Source organism: Bidens hawaiensis, unplaced genomic scaffold (assembly GCF_021521415.1).
Source record: "Bidens hawaiensis isolate Kalapana, Puna unplaced genomic scaffold, B.hawaiensis_p1.1 tig00009937_1, whole genome shotgun sequence".
Taxonomy (NCBI): Eukaryota; Viridiplantae; Streptophyta; class Magnoliopsida; order Asterales; family Asteraceae; genus Bidens; species Bidens hawaiensis.
The window spans coordinates 771,827-788,140 of NW_027491752.1; the positions used below are offsets into that span (position 1 = coordinate 771,827).

At 30.5% G+C, this 16,314-nt stretch overlaps 1 pseudogene across 1 annotated transcript; it reads left to right on the forward strand.

Annotated features, from left to right (window-relative positions):
- The first annotated feature begins 2,478 nt into the window (after positions 1–2,478).
- On the forward strand, positions 2,479–8,205 carry LOC143533859 (protein argonaute 4A-like; annotated as a pseudogene). The gene is made up of 20 exons (XR_013135434.1): positions 2,479–2,688; positions 3,220–3,424; positions 3,487–3,694; positions 3,771–3,907; positions 3,992–4,089; positions 4,175–4,271; positions 4,354–4,515; positions 4,600–4,716; positions 4,802–4,909; positions 5,015–5,077; positions 5,313–5,426; positions 5,505–5,670; positions 5,749–5,861; positions 5,937–6,074; positions 6,149–6,279; positions 6,371–6,612; positions 7,600–7,673; positions 7,750–7,844; positions 7,924–7,955; positions 8,045–8,205. The product of XR_013135434.1 is annotated as a protein argonaute 4A-like (transcript).
- The last annotated feature ends 8,109 nt before the right edge of the window (positions 8,206–16,314 follow it).

A 16,314-nucleotide genomic window follows, 5' to 3' on the forward strand; every position in this document is an offset into this window, starting at 1 on the left:
GGAAAACAACTAGTTAGGACTGAGATCTCGGATCTTGTTTGTTGGTTTGTGATTACCGAGAATAAAGGGAGAGAAAGAGAGAGTTTGTAGATAAGTTTTGCCAAAAAGTTATTTGTGTATGAGACACACACACAATATATAGTGTGTGTGATCTCATGCACACTATTCATTTATAATCAGCCCAATGAGCTATAAGTACATTGCCCTAAGGCCCAAACATACAAAACATAATGTTTAATCAACATAAACATACATAAACTACAAATTAAACACATGCAACAAATACGAAAGACTAACACCAAAAAGGGCCTTACAGGATTTAGTTTAGCATTTAGGGTTAAGATTTTGGTTTAGCTTTTACGATTAGTATTTTCTTTTGGGTGGATTTTTTTTTTTGGTTGGGGGACCTTCGGGTGAGGGGGTGGGTTAGGTTTTTTCTTTTCTAAAATACCCATTTCATCAACTTGATCTCAACCATCAAAATACCATAAATCTTTGTCACTCTTCTTATTGTTATCACCCTTTGTAGGATAACTCAACTCTTAAAAATAATTAATTCTTTATACGTAAACAACGTATGATAATTAATTCTTGGTCGCAATTCTTCGAACAATGTTTTATATTAAATTCTTGACTTTATGTAACACATTTTTTGAACAACATTTATATAACAACTAAGTTAAATAACATAAATGGTTTACCTTATATTAGACATAATTAATTATTTGTATGTAAATAGCATACGATAATAAAGATTTAACGATTAATTAAAAGTCTTTAAACCGATCATCCGACAAAATCAATAAAATCATTTAATTTATTAGCTAGGAGCTATCTTCAACGAAGACACCATATCACAGATATCATGATCATTAATCGTTAATTATTATTTATCTATAAAAGTGCAATTAATTTAACCACAAATGAAATCAAAGATACAAAATTTTTAATAAATTATAACTGTAAAGAAATATTACATTTAATATAAATACTATTTTGTATATATGTATAATTCTGTAGAAATAATTTTTTTAATATTGTAAGAAGATATATTTTATAATGTTAATATTGATGATTGACATCCTGTTTTCGAAAAAGCTCGTTCGGGTAACGAAGAAAATCCAAACGCTATTAAAAAATAAAAATAAATAATGATTTTCTCTAAAATAATTAATGTGTGTGCTTGCATGCCTCCTTATCATAACGATAAAGACGGAAATACCCTTACCTGTGAATATACAAATCCCATATCCTCACTTTTCCAGAAATCTAGATGAGGGCAAAACGGGTAGTTTTAAAGTAATTCAATAATATCCACGTGGCAGGGAGAATGTTATGAGGCCAACACTATTTAACGCCCACTACCATCTGCAACAATTGTTCACACCACCACCACCTTCTTCTTCACGTTACTACATCAGTTAATTTCTACTCTCTATTTTGATTATGATATTATAACATCGTTTCATCCTGAGTTTTGATCTGCTTTTTGCTTTTTATTGAATTTTACAACAATGACGGTTTTTTTGTTGGATTCTTTGCTTATTTTGAAGCTAGCATGTATAACATATGTACTTATTTTTTTGTTGTTCATAGTTTAATAGGGTATTCACTTGCGTTCTTTGTGTGTGTGTGTGTCACGCTATGTACGTTGATTTTTTTATTTTTAAATGTTATTCAAAAGATATGCTCTTTTTTATTTATTTATTATTTTTTTTGTACTGGAGAATAGAAGTTTTCTTGCTAAAACCGACAAAATGTGTGATGTTCTTGAGAAGACTCAGTTATTATTTTAAACTTTTTTGTAATTTTTTTTACGCTCAGATGATGATAATAGTATCTTAATGACTATCAGAATGTATTTTATTGTATTCTTAAATTGAAGATAAATGATGTTGATATGCAGCCCTTTATTTTGCTTTTTTTTTTTAACCCGTACAAGGTGAAAAGGTCACCATCAGCTGGCCAACCAGCCGTAGGAAGCCTTTTTTTGTTGCTTTTTTAAATAATCATAGTGTTTATTGTTTTTTCTTTTTTTTAAAGCTATTCAAAAAATTTGCTCAAACTTTTTTTTCCTTACAGGAGAATGTAAGTTTTGTTGTTAGAAAAATAAATGCAAAATCGGATGTATTATTTTGTTTTGTAATTTTTGTGTTATTATTTTATATATATCTTTTTATCGGATGTTAAATGTCTGTTGTTATTTTTGTAATTTTTCTAATTTTTGTTTTGTTCAGATGATAATAGGATCTTAAACTCTTGATTGTTTTGACTACCAGTTTTAATATTCAACAATATATAGTATATGTATTATTTGCCTTTTAATGTTCCATTATTGATCAATAATCTTACTTAGTTTTTGTTTAATTTGTAAATTTAATAATTTATCAATATCAGAATCTAGAATGTATTATTTGCCTTTTAATGACTTACAATTGTTGTATATGGCATTCCTGGTTTATAAACAGGTAAACAAAAATGAAGCATTCTGAACCGGAAGCATCAAATGCACTGCCACCACCTCCGCGTGTTGTTCTGACAGGTTTTGTTCCTACTAAAGTCAATGTGTCAAACCGCAGCCCGATGAGTAGACGAGGGTTAGGCACCAAAGGCCAGAGGATCTCTCTGTATACCAATCATTTTAATGTGAAATTAAGCAGCACCCGTGACCACTTCTATCAATACAGTGTATGTATCTCTTTCTGCTCTTTGTATATATATCAATCATATGCTACGTATTTATATACATGTATATCTTTTATTATAGCATGTTTAACTCACCAGTAGTTAGTTTAAGTCAAAATCAATTCTCGTTTAGTTTATCGTTTAAAAGTTATGTATGTAATCGATGTCAAATTTTTAGTTCAAAGAAAACCTGCTTGGAATCAATAAAGTCAAAAGTGGACCCTTTGATATGCACATGTGAAAGTTTCTTAGTGCTAATTTGTATGTTGTTTTAAGTTTCTCATTGCCAATTATATTTAATATTATGCTAATTGTGCTGTGTGCATAAAGTTTATTAGTTAACTCCACACAAATATGGAGAAAGTTTTGTAGGTACATGTAAGCATTCGAATTGTTATTATAACAGGAACATTTATTGTATAGTAAAAACCACATAAACCTATATCGAATTTATAGGTTAAAGAGAACCGTGTTTGAATCTCTAAACCCAAATGTGGTGTTGACTGATGTTGACTATTGTTTTATGGTGTTCAGGTGGCTTTACTCTATGAGGACAGGAGTCCCGTTGAGGCCAAAGGTGTCGGCAGAAGAGTACTCGACATGGTCCAAAATATGTAAATTCAGAAATGGGCGGTAAAGGTTTTGCATATGATGGTGAAAAGACGCTGTTTACTGTGGGCCCATTGCCTGGGACTAAGCTCGAGTTTCCTGTGTTGTTGGAGAATCTGTCATCGAACAGGTAGACAACGTTTAATATTTGTGTCTTGTTTTGATGTATTTAATAATCTTGTATTTATATAGAACTGCACGAGGTGGGGTCCCGGATGGAGTTGAAACCAAAAGATCAAGGCGCCCGCCTCAATCCAAGTCGTATACTGTCAAGATCAGCTATGCAACCAAAATTACCAATTCAAGCCATCTTTAAAGCACTTCAAGGTCAAGAATCTGAGCAATTTAATGAAGCTGTTAGAGTTTTAGATGTTCTTTTAAGACAACATGCTGCAAAACAGTAAGCATATGTTCAATATTTAATGTTTGGATTCATTAACTATAATCATTTTAATTTGTTTGGTATGTATGCACAGAGGTTGTCTTCTTGTTCGACAGTGTTTCTTTCACAATGACCCGAAAAACTTCATAAGCATCGGTGGTGGGGTTTTGGGCTGCAGGGGATTTCATTCCAGCTTTCGGGCCACTCAAGCAGGGTTGAGTTTAAACATGGGTACGGGCAAGATTCCATTTTTTAAGCTTTTTTATTATTTATTTTGTTTGAAAAGAATAATAATCTTTTTTGATGAATTTGTAGACGTGTCGACTACAATGATCATTCGACCAGGCAAAGTTGTTGACTTTCTGATAGAGAATCAAGGTGTTAGAAACATAAGGGAGATTGACTGGATTAAGGTAACAAGTTTGTTTCTTTTTTCAAATAACTATTTTAGTAAATTCATTCTTATTTATGTAATCTCTTTATGTTTACGCTTAATAGGCTAAAAGAACGTTGAGAGCCTCCGCATCAAATCGTTTCCTTCTAACCGAGAACATAAAATAATTGGGTTGAGTGAAAAAATTTGTGGAGAACAGAAGTAGGTCAAATCACTTGATGTTTTTCTAAGGTTTTCATTAATTGAATGACTCAAAACAATTGAATTTAAATTGGGTTTGTAGATTTATAATGCGACAAAAGAATGGTGGCAGCCCACACATAATGTTGAGGTAACAGTCTACGACTATTGTGCCAAACATCATCGTATAGAAGTTCACCAATCCCGTGACTACCCGTGCCTAGATGTTGGGAAACCAAAGCGACCCGTCTACATCCCCCTCGAGGTAATTAATTCAAATCAGATTATCTTAAAACTGATCTTAATAGACATTCTAATCTGTTTTAATTTCTTTGCATGTTGTGTATAGCTTTGTGAATTGTTACCATTACAACGTTATACCAAGGCGTTATCGAACTTACAAAGAGCATCACTTGTGGAGAAATCCAGACAAAAGCCAAAAGAGCGGATGAACGCATTGAGTGTTGTAAGCTTTTCTTATAACATAATGAAATGAAACTTCAAATCAAGAATATTAAACGGTGGATGATGTTCTTTATTTGAATATGTAGGCATTGAAACAAAGTAACTACAATGCTGATCATGTAGTTAACTCAACTGGCATGACAATCAGCACTGCATTCACTCAAGTTGTGGGTCGGGTTTTGGATCCACCAAAGGTGTATATATAAGTTTATAAAATTATTTAATTCCCATCCTTTGTATGCTTTGATTCTCATTTTCGTATAATACGATTCTCATAGTATTCGGTGTATTCATTGCAGCTTAAGTTTGGAAATGGAGGAGACTTTCATCCTCGTGGAGGTCGTTGGAATTTCAATAACAAGGTAAAAAGTTCTTCATTTTGAATATCAACTTTAGTTTTCAAGTTTAAAAAAGTTCAACTTTTGACCAATTGTTTACCATAATAGCACAAATGGTTTATGAAATGGATGGACGCTAACTTATCTTGTTAAGTGCGTGGGACTAAACTTGCAATGTGACCAAACGTTTGAAGCTTTCCGTGTAATTAATTCTTAAACTTTCAAAAGTTGGTTCTGACAGTTAACTATTTGTCTGCAGACATTTGTTGAGCCAACAAAGATAACATGTTGGGCGATTGTCAACTTTTCTGCACGCTGTGACATGAGATACCTAAGCAGAGATCTACTTAGGTGTTCCAAAGCTAAAGGAATGGTAAATATCAAATTATTTATGTCACATTTAATCTTTTTGTAACAAATCCACAAGGTAAAGATTAACCTTTTTGAGCAGGATCTTGATGAACCATATGCTTTGATTGAAGAACGTCCTCAATATAGGCGTGCTCCTGCAACTGTTCGTGTAGACCAGATGGTTCAAAACATGAGGATAGAACTTCCGGGCCCACCTTACTTTGTCATATGCATCCTTCCTGAGCGAAAGAATTTGGACATCTATGGTTTTATTCCAACTTTAATCACCTGAATTTTTTTATTTTTTTTTTGTTATGGTAGTTAAAATCTGTTTTTGATATCAGGTCCATGGAAGCGAAAATGTCTAGTGTACTTAGGGTCTGTCACACAATGCATCGCTCCGACTAAGATCAACGATCAGTATCTAACAAACTTGCTTTTAAAGATTAATGCTAAGGTCTAATATTTAAAGTTCACAATGTTATAGTTTCTTGTTGTTATTTATAAAGATTTATATTTTAATAATTCTCAGATGGGTGGTGTAAACTCTGTGCTGTCTATGGAGCATTTGAATAGTATACCGTTGGTTTCAAACACTCCCACCATAATATTTGGAATGGATGTGTCCCATGGTGCTTCGGGCTGTTATGATATCCCTTCTATTGCTGCTGTATGTTCTAGAATCTTCTTGTTTCATTATATTAATTAATATATGGTCATGCTACACTTTTTGTTCTGTCCTAGGTTGTAAGCTCGAGGAAATGGCCGTTTATCTCTCGCTACAGGGCATCTGTTCGTTCACAGTCTTCACGAGTTGAGATGATTGATGGCCTGTTTAAACCAGTTGCACCCAATAAAGATGAAGGCATGATCAGGTTTATTTTTACATATTTTATATCAGTTTTCCAATATTTTTATGAAGTTAAAAGTTTTGGAATATATATAATAATGTGTTTGTGATGTCAGGGAAGTGTTGGAAGATTTCTATATGTCCACTCCTAAGTTGAAGCCGCAGAATATAATAATATTCCGGGACGGTGTAAGCGAGTCTCAGTTTAACCAGGTGCTTAATATAGAGCTCGAACAGATCATGGCGGCCTGCAAGTTCTTGGATGAGTCATGGAACCCAAAGTTTATGGTGATTGTGGCTCAGAAAACTCACCACACCAAGTTTTTCCAAACCAACTCTGATTTCAACGTCCCGCCAGGTTAATTTCTAATGATATTTTCTTTAACAAAGTTGTAAATTTGATTTAAAAAAAATACAAAAAATGAATTTTATTAGCGGAAGCAGATATCATAATCATAATCAACATCGTTATCGAATTCATGTTTGTGCTTTGAATGTGTGTGTGTTCATATAAACATAATATGCACAAAACGAATTCAAGAATGTAAGGATATTTTATTGAATATAATATGTTGGTAAGATAAATACAATCACTAATATTTTTTTTTTTTTTTTTTTGCACGTGAGATTTAATTTTATAATGACATTTGTGTCCCTTATTAATGTTATACCTCATGCATATTTGATTGTAAATCCCTTAATGTAGAAACATAGATATTATATCAATATAGCAGGTAGGCGGGCAACAAGTTGCGCCGCCACCCCTTTCTGAATTGCAAACCCTAACCTGCTAAAGACATACCCCTGCCCCTTTGGAGTCGACACATTGCTATGCACAACCTGTTGGACCCTGGTTAGAAAACGGATAGCTTCCGGTGCCAAGGAGCCAAATGTATCAAAAGCCAGAGGGACAAAAACATGTTGGTTCTCTTCGCAGGCTTTAGCATGTTTCTTCACCTTCTTCGTTTCAGCCCTTTTCATTGCTTGCCCAGCTACAAACCCATTATCCCTCAAACCAGCTAAGGGAGATACCCCTGTGAGGTCAACACAAGCGTGTTTTCCCCCGGCCCAACCAAAGACGAGCAAATCTGCCGGTCGTAGAGTGGATCTCCCTTCCGTGGGGTCACTAATATATACACTAATAATTTGTATGGCGGTTAGTAAACGATTATAACAACTGTTGTGACCTTTGGTGTTTCAACCGTTTTTGTCACAAATATCCCCATCAAAACCTTTCTAGCCTAACAATATAATAACCTAAGTATAATGTAGTAATTACAAATAATAATATTAAACCTAAAGTGTTTATAATTTCTTATAGATTTGTGTTTGATTCGTCTTGCAGGAACAATTGTTGACAATCAAGTTTGTCATCCTAAATACAATGACTTTTACTTGTGTGCACAGAATGGACTGATTGTGAGTAGTATTTATCAAACTATTAAATTTATACGAGGTAGAAAAGTATGATGACTGAATTATTTTTTTGATTCAGGGAACCACACGACCTACTCACTACCATGTGCTTCTGGATCAGATTGGTTTCTCTACTGATCAGCTTCAAGAGCTCGTGCATTCGTTATCCTATGTGTAAGTTGTTTAACTAGTCAACCAATACAAATAAACCTAGAAGTTCAAAAGTTATATCTCTTCGTTTGATTAAATGCAGGTATCAAAGGAGCACGACTGCCATATCCGTAGGTAAATAAGCTAAACCCTTTGCATATTTGTGAATTGTATATAATTATTAATCATGAATGCATAAATATAATTAATGAGTTTTTGTGCAGTTGCTCCGGTTTGTTATGCTCACTTGGCGGCTGGACAGATGGCACAGTTTTATAAGTTTGATGATATGTCGGACAGTGGTTCTAGCCACAGTGGCGGTGGTGAGTTCAACCAACTTCCCGAGCTTCATGAGAGGGTGCGCAGCTCAATGTTCTTCTGTTGATGATGATTAATGAGGGAAGTAAATTGTTAAAACAAAGTTAGTTACTTGAGATGATTTTGTTGCTTTCTTTTGAATATTTTACTATAGTTATTGTTTTCGGTTTACATGTTACAAAACTAAATTTGTGGGTTTTATGGTCTAGAAACTATATTCTAAATCTATATTAACTCATTATTTCATGAAATACTTTTATTTTTAGTGACTAGTTCAAATCGAAGTTTATATAATTTACTATAAAACGATTAAAATAAAGTGGCAGGCAAACGGGCAACAAGCTGCGCCGCAAGCAGGCAAACGGGCAACAAGCTGCGCCGCAACAAGCTGTGACTAGTTTGCAGACAAACTTAGTAGTTAAAAACTGGAAGCGTGTTGATGTAACTATGTGTTACAGATCACAGGGTTTACATGCTATAGAATATATAGGCAAACATTTTTATCATGATACATTTAGGTTACATGAAATTATGTGTAGAACATGAACTGAAAATCAGTCTACATTTTGCCGCTTCTCTCATTTGTGTTCAAATCACAACTCAAAATTACATAATCATGACTTAGGACGATGATTAAATTAAGTTTTAGTTGTATTCGAAATTTACCTTATTAATGCTATATTAGGCTAACCAATAAGTGATGGGATGACAAGAATAAAAACGAATATATGGTGGCTTAGTTGTGATCATGAAATTCACACATCCATGATACATTCTTTATTAGGCTACCCGAGGTGGTACCGTAATGTCACTCCATCGCCCCACCCCGGCGGGTAATCGTGATATCCAGTGATCACCATCACGGTCAAAGATGTGAGGAAAAACGAATGTTGGTAGCAATCTTTTGACTGTTGCAAAAATAATAATAATAATAATAATAATAATAATAATAATAAAAAATTATAATTGCATAATATATATATATATATATGGTAAGGATCCTAAGAGAACCCTTTGCAAATTGAGAACTTTGAGAATCATTTTGGACCACTAAAAACACCTTTAAAAAAAATATATAAAAAAATCATAAAACAAAAAATAATAAAAATTTTAAAAAAGTAAAAAAAACCAAAATTCTTATATTTCATTCCGGTTTCATTAAAAAAATACAAAAAAAAACGTCGTATTATACACATATGTATAATTTTATATAATCTTTAGTTACGTAATATACACATATGTACAGTATCATTTATCTTAAATTATACACATGTGTACAAAAAAAACATGTAAATATACATATATGTATATATTATACATATGTGTATATAATTTAGCTAAACCTAGATTTTTTTTTATGAAACTGGGATGATAAAATAAGAATTTTGGTTTTTATACCTTTTTTATTTTTGTGTTTTTTTTATTTTATGATTTTTGGGTTTTTTGTGATCCAAAATGGTTCTCATAGTTCTCAATTTCAAAAAGGTTCTTTCATGATCATGATCCTATATATATATATATATATATATATATATATATATATATATATATAAAGCAAAGACATATTTTCAAACAAATCTCTTCTTCTACTCTTCAGCATTCTTTCATAGAAAAGAAAACAACAATTGGAAGTTTAAGAAAAATTTGTTTAGGCCGAAAAGGTTCGTGCTAGTTAAGACGAAACAAATAGATTTAGTTTACAAGACGAATCATTCAACCTAACATTGACCCTTTAATTTGAAGTTTAATTTTTTTATTTTTATTTTTTTCTAAAGTTTTATGCTTTTGTTTTTTTTGGTTGTAGATTTTTATTAATTAATGGAAATGCGTTTTTACTTAATTTGAATTTTATATTTAATAATATGTAATAAAAGTTGTTTTTGTAATTAAATTTATTTTAATTTTTAGAAAGAAAAAATAATGTGATAAAAACGGTACAAATAATAGGTGTTGAAAGTGATTTAATGATCAAGTGATAGAATGAGATGACATGTAATTTATTACATATGTAATTGATAGGATTCAAATGATCCAAGTGATCAAGCAATCACCAACATACAATTTTAATAATGAAGGCACATAGCCACATATGTGTGTTATAACATGACCTTTGATCATTGATTAAATCATCATCAAATTTACATATTTAAAAGGAGTTTTATATAAACAATTCATCTAAATATGAAACGTTTACATCAAGACAGACGGTAAATAAACAACAAACTGTGATGCAAACCTTTTTTTAAATAACAGAACCCATTTTTAGACTAAAAAGTTTTTACCATCAAGTCTTTTCCTTTTTCTCCTCTATCAATTAATTCTTGATTATATATTGTTTTCTAACTTTAATTAATTATTTGCTGGTTTCTATTTAACATTTAATGCTGCTCATTAAATATTTTATTACTTGTTTTTCAATATATGGTTTTTATTTATATTCTATGTTTCTTTTGTTTGTCAAACAAGTTAAAATAATTATTATAATTCCTTTCTTGTTTTTGCCAGATTATTTATTTGTTATACATTCCACATTTCATTCTCTATTAGTATCTCTATACTATTAAATAACAATTTTTAGTTTTTCCCTTTAAATATTTTTTTCTTTTTTTAACTCAAAAATCATTCATAATATATATATATATATATGTATGAAAGAGAGAGAGAGATGAGGATCAATAAGGAACTCTTAAATAATATAAGAATTTTAAGAAAATCTTAATAACTAATGTTTTTTTATAAATCTTTTAGTATGATAATATTATTTTAGTGTAGTTTTATCACTTTTTAAATATATATTTATACGATTATAACTATGAACATTAGTTTTTACACATATCTTTGCTTTTGTACACATATGTAAACTTGTTATTACATAAATTTTACATATGTGTAAACTTATGATTTATATATGTAATCAATTTTTTTATAAATATGATAAAACTAGACTCAAATAATGTTAATATATAAAAAGAATTTACAAAAAAATGTTTGGTTGTTATGATCAGTTCCTAAACTTCTTAACTTTTTTTAAGTTTTAAAAGGATACCAACCCCATATATATATATATATATAAAGGATCCAATACAATAATCCATAATCGTACATTACGTACGCGACTCGCATCCCCGTCGATTTCAAATAACACGCGGTGGCAATATTGTAATTTTCATCAAATCATTGCTCCCATCGATTTCGTCCACCTTCAACATGACCGTTCAGCAATCCGTCACCATCCAACGATCCTATCCAATGTCCACCATCCAATGATTCCGTCCACCGTACACCATCTTCCTCCGTCACGACCTGTTGATAAAATTGATCAATTGAAATTGAAATTGTTGAACTAATTGACCAATTAAACTTTTAAATTGGTCCAATTAATCATCAATTTGAAGTTTCAATTGATCAATCTTGAGTTTTGAGTGATGGGTTTTAACTGAACGTTTAAAGTTTTAAGCGTCATTTATAGAAACCCAGTTGCAGACGTTCATATTTTGTTCATATGATCGAATCGATGATCAAATTGATGGTCGATTGATAATTGTTCGATGATTACGAGATTATATGGAGTGATTTGAGTGTTCAATTTCATGTTACAGGTGTTTAATTTTTTTTAGTTTAGAAGTCCTGTTTAGAAGTTCAAAACTTCTAAACTTTTTCGAACACCCAGAACTTCTTAGAACGTTTAAAGATGTTCATTGTTTTTTGAACACCTAGAATTTCATTGAACGTATTAGAACGTTTAAAGATGTTCATTGTTTTTTGAACACCCAGAATTTTATTGAACGTATTAGAACGTTTAAAGATGTTTTTTTTGTCAGAACGTTTTTAGATCTTCAGTTTTGTTTCAGAGCGTTTAAACATAATATTTTGAACCCTAATCAGAGCTCGATTGAGTGCATTATTTTTGCAATTCCATAATCGATTGATGAATCTAAACACTTCTACACATCAATTTGATTGATTAAATCATCATTTATTGATCAATTTTGAAGATTTCTTGATTTCAACGACGTTCAATTTTGATTTGGTTTTTTACTTTAGAGATTTTATACTTTAAACTGTGATTAGAGTTTAGAAATTGGATTAGATTGAGCGACATGTTCCGAATTTGGATCAGAGTTGATTTGTAATCGACGAATTTTGATCGCGAACTACTATTGGGTTATTTACGAAATTGCCACCGCGCGTTTTTGAATCAAACGTTCTAGAATGTCGCGTACCTAATGTACGATAACCCATTATTGTACGTTAACCCACCCATATATATATATATATATATATATATATATATATATAAGGATGAGTATCATTACAGAACTGTAAAATTATTTAAGAAATTGAAGGAACCCTTGAAAAGTAACGCTTTTTATAAAAAAAAATTGTATGTTAATGTTATTTTAGAGTAGTTTTATCATTTTTTATATCTATATCTACGATTACAATTTTGAAAATTAGTTTTTATACATATCTATGTTTTGTGTTACACCTATGTAAATTTGTTAGTATATAAATTTTACATATATGTAAACTTGTGATTAATATATCTAATCAAAAATTTTTATATAAAATATGATAAAACTACTCTTAAATAATGTTAATATATAAAAAAAATTAAAAATTGTCTGGTTGTTAAGGGTTCTTAAGAGTTCTTAACTTTTTTAAAGTTCTTAAATGATACCAACCCTATATATATATATATATATATATATATTATTGATTTCTTTTGAGAACCACTTTAAATTTTAAGAACTCAACGTAGCAAATTTTGTTTTTTTTTTGAATTTTTTACACGTATGTAATACGTAAGTGTAAGTAACGTAAAAAAAATTACAGTGTTTTTTTACACACCGTATCGACTTATTACACATGTGTAACTAACATTTAAACTTGTGTAATCATAAAAAATCTTTATTCTCTCTCATAGTTCATTTTTAGTCAGATTTTTTCCCAGCCACATATTTCATGTTCATTTAATTAAATGTGTGGTCCATATTGAGTTCTTAAAGTTCTTACAACTCATCAAGGTTCTCAAAATATATCTCCCCTATATATATATATATATATATATATATATATATATATATATTTGATTTCTTTTGAGAACCACTTTGAGTTTTAAGAACTCGAAAGAACTCAACGTAACAAAAAAATTTTGAATTTGTTTTTACACATATGTAATACGTGAATGTAAGTAACGTAAAAAAAATTACAGTATTTTTTTACACACTGAATCGACTTATTACACATGTGTAACTAATATTTAAACTCGTGTAATCATCAAACATATTTATTCTCTCTCTTGATTAGTTTTTTAATCATATTTATTCTCAGTCACATATTTCATGCTCATTTAATTAAATGTGTGGTTCGTATTGAGTTCTTAATGTTTTTACTACTCATCAAGGTTCTCAAAATATCCCTCCCCTATATATAGGAGAGGGTTATCCTAAAAATAAGTAGTTTCCTAGGAAGACTAAGAATAAATCATAGACATTGGATCATGTTAAACAATGGTTGAGATTTAAAATTGCTAATAACCGACATAGTTTTCTAGAATTACTCTTTCATCATTATAACCGATATAGTTTCCTAGAATTGTTCTTTCACCATAATTTGTAATGATAAATGTCAAAAATTTGTTGGTTCTTACAATTCTTAGGAAACTCCTTATTCTAATTTGAACCATTTTCTCTCTCTCTCTCTCTCTCTCTCTATATATATATATATAATTAAGATCATGTGAAAACCATTTTGAAATTAAAAACTTTGAGAACCATTTTGGACTACAAAATATTCCTTTTAAGAAAAATAAAAAAAACACGAAAATAAAAAAAAAGTAATAAACCAAAAAAAGAAATTTAGCAAAATTATACATAGTATAATATGTATTTTTTAATTTTATAAGTTATTCTTTAAACACATATGTACAATTAAGATAATTGATAATGTATATATGTGTACATTATATATATCGAGATTAAATAAAAATATACATATGTGTATAATTAGATTTTTTTATGAAACCGGGATAAAAATATTTTTTTTGGTTTTTTTACTTTCTTAAATTTCTGTTTTTTTTATTCATAAGTTTTTTTTATACTTTTTAAGGGGTTTTTTATGGCCCAAATGGTTCTCAAAGTTCTCAATTTCAAAAAGTTAGTTTAAGATCCTCACTTATATATATATATATATATAGGGGTGGGTTAACGTACAATAATAGCTTATCATACATTACGTACGCGAGAACCTGCACCACCGGATCCTAATTGCAATTAGAACTACGCGGTGGCATAATTGTAATTAACCTAAAAATATTTAACGCATACCCGTCAAAGCCCACCGTCGCGACCATCGTCTACTGTCATGAGCACCACCATCGTCCGTCACCACCATCGATCGTTGGTCACAGGTCAGTTAAGCAATTTCCAATTGAAATTGAAATTGAAATTGTTGATGAGCCTAATTGATCAATTAACCTTGAAATTGATTAAATTAATCATCAATTTGAAGCTTCCGTCGATCAATTTTGAGTTTTGAGTTCTGGGTTTTGACATTGAACGTATTAACATTAAGTTTTTACTTTCTAATTATACATTCTGTTTAAACGTATTATACGTTCTGTTTAAACGTTCAGAACAAAATCAATTAAACTTTAAAAAGTTCAGTACAAAAAGTTTATACGTTCTATTTATACGTTTTAATAATGTTGTTTATAAGTTCAGTACAAATATTAATTTTAAACGTTCTGAAACAAAACTGAATACCTTTAAACGTTCTTACCAAAAAAGAACATCTTTAAACGTTCTAATACATTCAAAGAAGATCTGGGTGTTAAAAAAATGAACATCTTTAAACATTCTAATACGTTCTAAGAAGTTCATGTTGTTAAAAAAAGTTTAAAAGTTCTGATAAAGTTTAGAAGTTCTAAGAAGTTCTGGGTGTTCAGAACTTCTAAAACTAACAAAAAAAATATTAAACACCTGTAAACATGAAATTGAACACTGAAATCACTTCATATAATCTTATAATCATCAAACAATCGTCAATCGACCGTTAATTTGATCATTGATTCGATCATATGAACAAAATATAGAGCGTCTGCAACTGGGTTTCTCCAAAACTCAAAATTGATTAATTGAAACTTCAAATTGATGATTAATTGGACCAATTTCAAAGTTTAATTGATCAATTAGTTCAACAATTTCAATTTCAATTGGGCAATTTTATCAACTGACATGCGAGCAACGATTGATGGTTGTGTCGGAAGAAGATGGTGGTCGCGAAGGTGGATGGTGGACGGGATCATTGAACGGCGATGGTGAAGGTGGACGGAATCGACAGGAGAAGAGGTTGACGCAGGCCGGCTCGCATGATTGTGATTTTAGGATTAGGATGGTTATTGAAGATGGACGTTCCAGATGGTCGCGTACCTATTGTACGATAAAGGATTTGTGTATTCTATCCTTTATCTATATATATATATATACATATTATGGGGTTGGGTTATAATGAAAACCTGGTTGAGTTGTGAAAACCCTGGAAACCCATTCTAGACCACATATTCAAATAATTCAATTGATTTGTGTGGTCCATTTTAAAAGTTAATCAATAACTAAAATCAATTTTAATAAACATTTAAATAATTACAAAAAGGGCAATCTAGTAAACTAATACAAAATCACTTTTTACTTTTCTCTTTCGTCTATCAAATCAACGTTATCTTACCTATTTTTTTCTCTTTCATACTTTTTCTCTTTTCTACTCCTTTTCTTTCTTTCTCCTCTCTCTCTCTATCTCTCTTTTTACAAGCTCCTGTCAGGTTTTGAACGAATCTGCGTTTTTCTGGCACTCTTTGGAAATCCGTTACACCACAAGCCGATCTCTTATCGGGTTTCCGGTTTATAAGTAATATAAAACATATATTAATTGTATAGATAAAATATATGTTACTTGGTTAAAACATATGTTAATTGTGTAAAAAACAACGTACAAAAACATACGTCAAAATGATATAACGTATGTTCAAAAACATATGTTAATTGTTAAAAACATATGATCAAATTAGGGTTTTTTACAAACATCAGATTTCACCTACCAATATAAACTAAAACCAATCTTAAACAATTCAAAGAATAAACACAATTAAGTAGTAAACAAACCAATATCAATCAAT